The 7,165-nt window shown below is 39.5% G+C and overlaps 1 pseudogene; it reads right to left on the bottom strand.

Moving 5' to 3' along the window:
* Positions 1 to 6,159: 6,159 nt before the first annotated feature.
* LOC110330158 lies at positions 6,160 to 6,628 on the bottom strand (annotated as a pseudogene).
* Positions 6,629 to 7,165: the final 537 nt, after the last annotated feature.

Raw genomic sequence — 7,165 nt, 5'->3', positions numbered from 1 at the left:
TTTTAGGGTCACTTATATATACTATTATATCATCTGCATATAGTGATATTTTGACTTCTTCCTTTCCAATTTGTATCCCCTTGATCTCCTTTTGTTGTCTAATTGCTTTGGCTAGGACTTCAAGTACTATATTGAATAGGTAGGGAGAGAATCGACAGCCTTTTCTAGTCCCTGATTTTAGTGGGATTGCTTCAAGATACTCTCCATTTATTTTGATATTGACAACTGGTTTGCTATATATTGCTTTTACTATGTTTAGGTAGGGGCCTTGAATTCCTGATCTTTCCCAGACTTTTATCATGAATGGGTGTTGGATTTTGTCAAATGCTTTTTCAGCATCTAACGAGATGATCATGTGGTTTTTGTCTTTGAGTTTGTTTACATAGTGGATTACGTTGATGGATTTCCGTATATTAAACCATCCCTGTATCCCTGGGATGAAGCCTCCTTGTTCATGATGGATGATTGTTCTGATGTGTTCTTGGATTTGGTTTTGCGAGAATTATATTGAGTACTTTTGCATCGATATTCATAAGGGAAATTGGTTTGAAGTTCTCTTTCTTTGTTGGGTCTTTGTGTGGTTTAGGTATCAGAGTAATTGTGGCTTCATAGAATGAATTGGGTAGAGTACCTTCTGTTTCTATTTTGTGAAATATTTTGAAAAGATTTGGAATTTGGTCTTCTTTGAAGGTCTGATAGAACTGTGCAGTAAACCCATCTGGTCCTGGGCTTTTTTGGTTGGGAGACTATTAATGACTGTTTCTATTTCTTTAGGGGATATGGGACTGTTTAGATAGTTAATCTGATNCTGCTTTAACTTTGGTACCTGGTATCTGTCTAGGAAGTTGTCCATTTCATCCAGGTTTTCCAGTTATGTTGAGTATAGCCTTTTGTAGTTGGATCATACGATGTTTTCTATTTCCTCAGGTTCTGTCTTTATGTCTCCCTTTTCATTTCTGACTTTGTTAGTCAGGATACTGTCCCTGTGCCCTCTAGTTAATCTGGCTAAGGGTTGGTCTATCTTGTTGATTTTCTCAAAGAACCAGCTCCTGGTTTGGTTGATTCTTTGTATAGTTCTTTTTGTTTCCACTTGGTTGATTTTAGCCCCGAGTTTGATTATTTTCTGCTGTCTACTCTTATTGGGTGAATTTGCTTCCTTTGTTCTAGAGTTTTTAGGTGTTCTGTCAAGCTGCTAGTGTATGCTCTCTCAAGTATCTTTTCGGTGGCAGTTAACTGAACTCTTTTGAGATCCAAAGTGGCACTGAGATTTTTGCATATCAGTTCACCAGAATAATCTCAAAATAAAGAAATAAAATATAAACAGGGAAGTACATTATAGGGGCAGGGGTAAGGAAGACATATGAGTACAAACTCATGTGAATGTGTATGTTCACACACAAAATGCATGCAGCCCTTGTGGCCCCTCCTGGAATCAATCAGAGGAATTTCAAGTGAAGGGATGTTTCTTATGCTTACAGAACATTGAGAAATAGAAAGCTTTTCAACACAGGGAGGCATGGGTTGCACACAGCAGTTTCCTGACTATTCCCCAGGGAAATTAAATCTGGACAGAAGAAGAGTCACAACATTTTCTTCTAAGTGTTTCCTCCTCCTCCTCCTCCTCCTCNTCCTCTTCCTCTTCCTCTTCCTCTTCTTCTTCTTCTTCTTCTTCTTCTTCTTCTTCTTCTTCTTCTTCTTCTTCTTCTTCTTCTTCTTCTTCTTCTTCGTTCCTCTCCTCCTCCTCCTCCTTCTTCTTCTCCCTCTCCTCCTTCCATCCCCCTCCTTTTCTTTCTTCTTCTTTGTCTGTCATTTGGATGTGGGAAAGTAGAAGAGAAAGAATTATTTCCTTTTTCCAATCAACAGCTCCTAAGTAACCAGTGAGTAGGGGATAGTGGTATATTGGTTGTTAGTGAGAATGGTAGAGTTGTTCTGTTAGAAAATACCTGCAATTGGCAAGAAATGGCACTTGAAGGAGTTTTGATCTTTTGCGCCTCCTCTGTAGGAGATAAAGCAGATTTCAGAAGGCCTTTTTAGGAGGAGATATGTAAGGTGCCTGGGATACAGAGATAGGAGAATCTCTGGGGTTCCTGGCCAGCCAATCACAGTGAATAAGTCAACTCCAAGATCAATAAGTAAGTGAGTAAAGTGAATAAGTAAGTAAGTAGGTAAGCAAATAAGTAACTCAAAAGTAATTAGGGAACAATTAAGGAAGACACATAATGGTGACCTCTGATGTACACACACACACACACACACACACACACACACACACACACACACAGAGAACATGGCCACTACCCCTTTTGCCACTTGAAGACCTGCTGATTTCCAATGGTGTTTGAGAACCCGGCGTCTGACACCCTCATTTTGCTTTCCCTTGTATTGTTCTTTATAGAAATGGAATTATAGAGTTTAATACTTAACTTTTCTATTAAATTATGTTTGTATGATTCATTTATATTGCTGTATGCAATTAATATTATTTATTCTTGCTGTACTTTTTTTTTTACTGTAGCAGTTTGTGTAAGTGTACCCTAATCTATCAGTCCATTTACCGTGGACAGGCATTTGGTTAGCTTTCCATTTGGGGCACGTTCCAATAGCTCTGCCTTATGGCAATGAACCCTGTGAACTACAGCAATGACTGGGCTGGCAGGGCATTCCCAGTTGTGTAATAGTGATACAAACATCACTAAAGTAAACAACCACTTCTCACACGTGTCTTTGTTGAGCAAACCTCAGTTATTTTTATTAACCTCTATATTGACAATGCATCATGATAAGTTAGAAGAAACATTAAAAAAAAGAAAAGAAAAGAAGATCCAGAGTTTTGTATGTTAAAAAACTGATGTTGAGCATGAGAAAATATGCTAAAGAAATGAAAGTCAGGATTCACCCAAGGTACGCATCATCTCTCTGCATCATGCCCCAGTGTACGAATCTGCATCTTGAAAAAGAAAAGGATGCACTATATAGAGCACAAACAACAGAAGGGATGATGTGTAGCATTTGTTAACATTTCTGTGGATGAGAACTTTACAGCAGCTCTTAAGTGAGGGTCACAGAGAGCCCATAGCAGCACAAGGTGAGCTGGTCACATGCCATGCTGGTCTAGGGGGACACGGCCTCATTTAGGAGCGCTGAAGACTCATCCGTTCACCTCACTGTAGAGCACAGAGCTGAGAGGAGAACAGGCTGAATCATTTTGGATAAAAGTGGTTGATGAGAGGACCATGACTACAGTTGCAGATAATTCTAGTCTGACGGCAAGGAACCCTACAATGGGAAGACAGAGCAGTGCTCCTGATGATTTTAAACTAAGAAAAGATTACTAACAGATTTAGTGGATATATATATATATATATATATATATATATATATATATATATATATCAGAATAGCTGGAGATAGAAAAATTGCTGAAATCCAGAATTTGAGGTATTAGACTTAGTGGTTTTTGGAAAAAATTACAGATTTGAAGTGTGACTATTGGGGAAGATATTCCAGGTTGGACTTGTTAAATGGATTGTGTCAGCTCACATTCATTTTAAAAGTGAGAACAAATACATAACTGTATCTGTCAAGCTGGCTAGTATATTATTCATAAAGAGCTCACAAAAATTAATACCAACATAGAAGAGTACATGAAAAGCATCTCACCTTACACAAGAAAATGAGAGTCAGGCCTAATTTTGTCAAAATCCAAATATGAAGGGTAGATTTTTTTTTCTTTAAGAAGACTATGCCTTAAAATTGGGTGTGTGTGTGTTTATATGTTTGGATTATAATTACATCATCTTATGCTTCTGTTTCAAACCCCTCTATGTCTCATACCTGTCTTCATAATCATGGCTTATTTTTAATTAATCGTTATTACCTTTATTTTATGTTTATATTTATTCCTAAACAGATAAATACAACGTGTTAGTCTGTATAATATTACTTGTATGCACAAGTTTTTGTGGCTAACCATTGGGCATTAAATAACCAAGTTGTGTACTTTTCCTGGGGAAGGCTTTGTTTAGGTGCCTGTAGTTCTTTCTTTAAGTTTGAGGCCTCATGAGCTTCCCTCCATCCATGTTAGTTAGCATGCCAGTCGGTGTCATCCATCCTCCACTCATGTTTAGGCAGTCATGTTGGTGAGACTTTATATGTAGCGTCTGACATTCCTACGAGACACAACTCACAGCAAATTCCTGGTTTCTCTGTCTCTTAAGTTTCTGTTTCTAAGCCACTCACTGCCTCTCCTGCAATAAGCCCTGGGCCCTGGTGCAGGAGTCGTATTGTAAATCTATCTTTCGGGACTGGACTCCACGCTCTGCATTTTGATTAGTTGTGGTTTTGTGTAATGTCCTTCATCTGTTGATATATATATATAGTTATTGGTTATTACCAAGGTATTTAAGCTATATTGCACTGTTAGGGCTATCTTGCATGCCATTCATTGTTGTAGTTCATAGGCATTATAGTTGGGTAAGGCTGTTTGATGTTCCCTCCATTGGAAGCTTACCTGATGCCTTCTGGTACCATGAAAGCTAGACCTCAGGGAGAAGACTTTGAGATCAGACCAGCCTAGGAGCCTCTGGGCCTTTTGTGTGAGGTACATGATGTCTTTAGCAATGGTGACTTATATATTTCACTTTGTGGCAAACACGTCGACAGCAATAGTCTAGAGTGTTTTGAGACTCTCTTGGACATACCTGATAAACAACTCCGCAGAAGGTGTTTCGTCCTTGGTGTTAGGGAACTTCATGTTCTACTTCACAGGTACTCGTTCAATCATGTTCACTGCTGCTCTACTCAGAGTAGCTATGAATCAGACATGGCCTAAACGTCCTTCAGCAGACAACTGGATAACCAAACTGTGGCACATAGACACTATTCAGTTATAACGAAAATGAAGTCATGAAATTTGCAGGTGAATGGATGGAGCCTGAAAAGATCATGTTGAGTGAGGGAACCCAGACCCAGGAAAGACAAGCATTGTATGTTCTCACTCATCTGAGGGCCCTAGCTCCAAACTGGGAGACCTGAGTGCATAACCTGGACTGACTGCAGAAAACCAGGAAATGAAAAACAGACTATTAAAGGGGGGTTGGGGAGGGACAAGGTGTTCTGAAGATGGATATGGGAAACATGGAGAGAGTTTTAATTTGGGATTGGAGAAGGAGTGAGGAGGGTAATGACAAAGCTAGTTTGTCTGGGAAAGTCACAAGCAGTCATGCTACTATCTACCTAAAATGCCTGTCATACATGTAAGTCAGTGTATGACTACCCATATATGGTTTAAAGGGTATTTCCCTCACCTGGGCTGCCAATGCTTCTTCTCTCCCCAGACAATCTATTTTGCTGTTAACATATATTCACTGTAATCACCAATAGACAAATATTTCCACACATCCATACAACGTGCATTATCATAACCACCATATATCATTTATTCTATTTCCCTCTAACTCTCAGCTGACACTCCTTAAAAGTCCCCAATGATCTCTCTTCTACTTTAAGGATGAGTGTTTTCTTTTTTTCTGTTGTCATGTCCAAAAATGGGAAAGGACATTTTATCTGTGTCTATCTGCGTCTGGTTTATTCTAGCTAGCTTGATAGCTCCTAATTTCATCCACTTCCTCTGGCAGATGATAAGATTTTATTCTTCTGTATGAATAAATGGTACCTCATCATTCATGTATACTGCATTTCCTTATCCCACTCAGCAGGTGACAGCCTCCAGTCTACCTCCACACTGGAGCTGTTGTGAGTAGCTGTATGGAAACAGTTTTTGATTCTGGTGTGTGCTGACTCATTAAAAAAAAAAAAAAAAAGAAAAGAAACATGGGAAGCAGCTTTTATTGACAGGTTGTCTCCAGAAACCAAAAGGCTATATGGTGTCAGTTACACCCCATGCCTCCAAAATGCCTCCAAGGCTCTGCTCAGAAAAAGGATACAAATTGCCTTTTTCAAGGCCCAAATCTTTCACCTCTCTGTTCAGGGTTAATTTAGAAACTTTGTGACCTTGCCCTTTTGTTCCACTTTTTGTTATTTGTCCCTCCAGCTACTTTGTAACAGCCAGAGGTGACCCTTGAAGGAGTCATGAGAAAGGAGAAAACAGGAATAGAGCATGGTCACAATCCCTCTGTCCCACCTCAGAAGCTTTGTCCTTCATTGGTTGTATTTTTCTCTGTGCTGGATCACACCTTTCTGAGTCACTGCCAGCCAAAGACCCAGCCCCAGGGCCAGGAGGTGAGCTAGTCCAAACTTGGGCACATTCCTGGCCCACAAAGGTTTGAAATGATCAGACATATTTTGCCACCCCTGTACATCTTTGCTCTCTTCCCATCCAGCTCTCGGGCTGCAGTTTCTGGAGCTGTAGTAGGATATGTGATAGGAATTTCAAACTCAATGTCAAACTCATATTTGAGGAAGTCATGGATGCACCAGCATTTTCCAAACCACCGAGTCCCTTCCTTGTTGGACTCCAGTCCAAATTTGTGATGTTCTCCACATCCCGGATAAGGGACTGATATTCTTTCTTTAGTCGCTGCACCCACAACTCCTGATCTGGAGGTCCTGCATTAGTCATCAGCACCGGAATCTCAGACACAACCCGCTGGGTGGCCTAGTCTGCCATCTTGAATCAGGGCTCCGACTTTTCTTTTTTCTTTTACCTTGGAGAAGCCAGAAAAGCCAATAAAGATTTAGGAGGAATTTAGTATTTAGAGAAACTAGAAATCCAACATGCTCATTTTATAGAAAAGAGTAGAGACTGAGCTCACCTCAAGCATTAAACATCTGTGAGCCAAGTAAGTTTCCTTTCACTATACATTACCTAGTCTCAGGCATTTTATTATGGAACAGATACCAAACTGGGACTGCACACTGACAAAAATTTTCATTTAAATTAGTAAAGTAACTGACGATTTTTCTGATACAATAATTTAGTTGTTTGAAATATGGAGAGTTAGAGAAGGCAGTATTGAAAAATGAAAATAAACACAAATGCAGTAGGAGAAGGTTGTTCTATGCTGGGTGATCTATAGGACATTGTGAGCTAGAGTTCTAACTCAAAAACGCAAAGAAATCATGTATACATCTTATTTATACCACTGTGTCTAGTCTAGAGATTTCCTGGCTTGGGCTAGCTATGGAGATCTGAACTTGGTTTATT

Source organism: Mus pahari, chromosome 12 (assembly GCF_900095145.1).
Source record: "Mus pahari chromosome 12, PAHARI_EIJ_v1.1, whole genome shotgun sequence".
Lineage (NCBI taxonomy): Eukaryota > Metazoa > Chordata > Mammalia > Rodentia > Muridae > Mus > Mus pahari.
The sequence above is the reverse complement of the archived record's forward strand: the minus strand, read 5'-3'. Positions and strand labels throughout refer to the sequence as shown.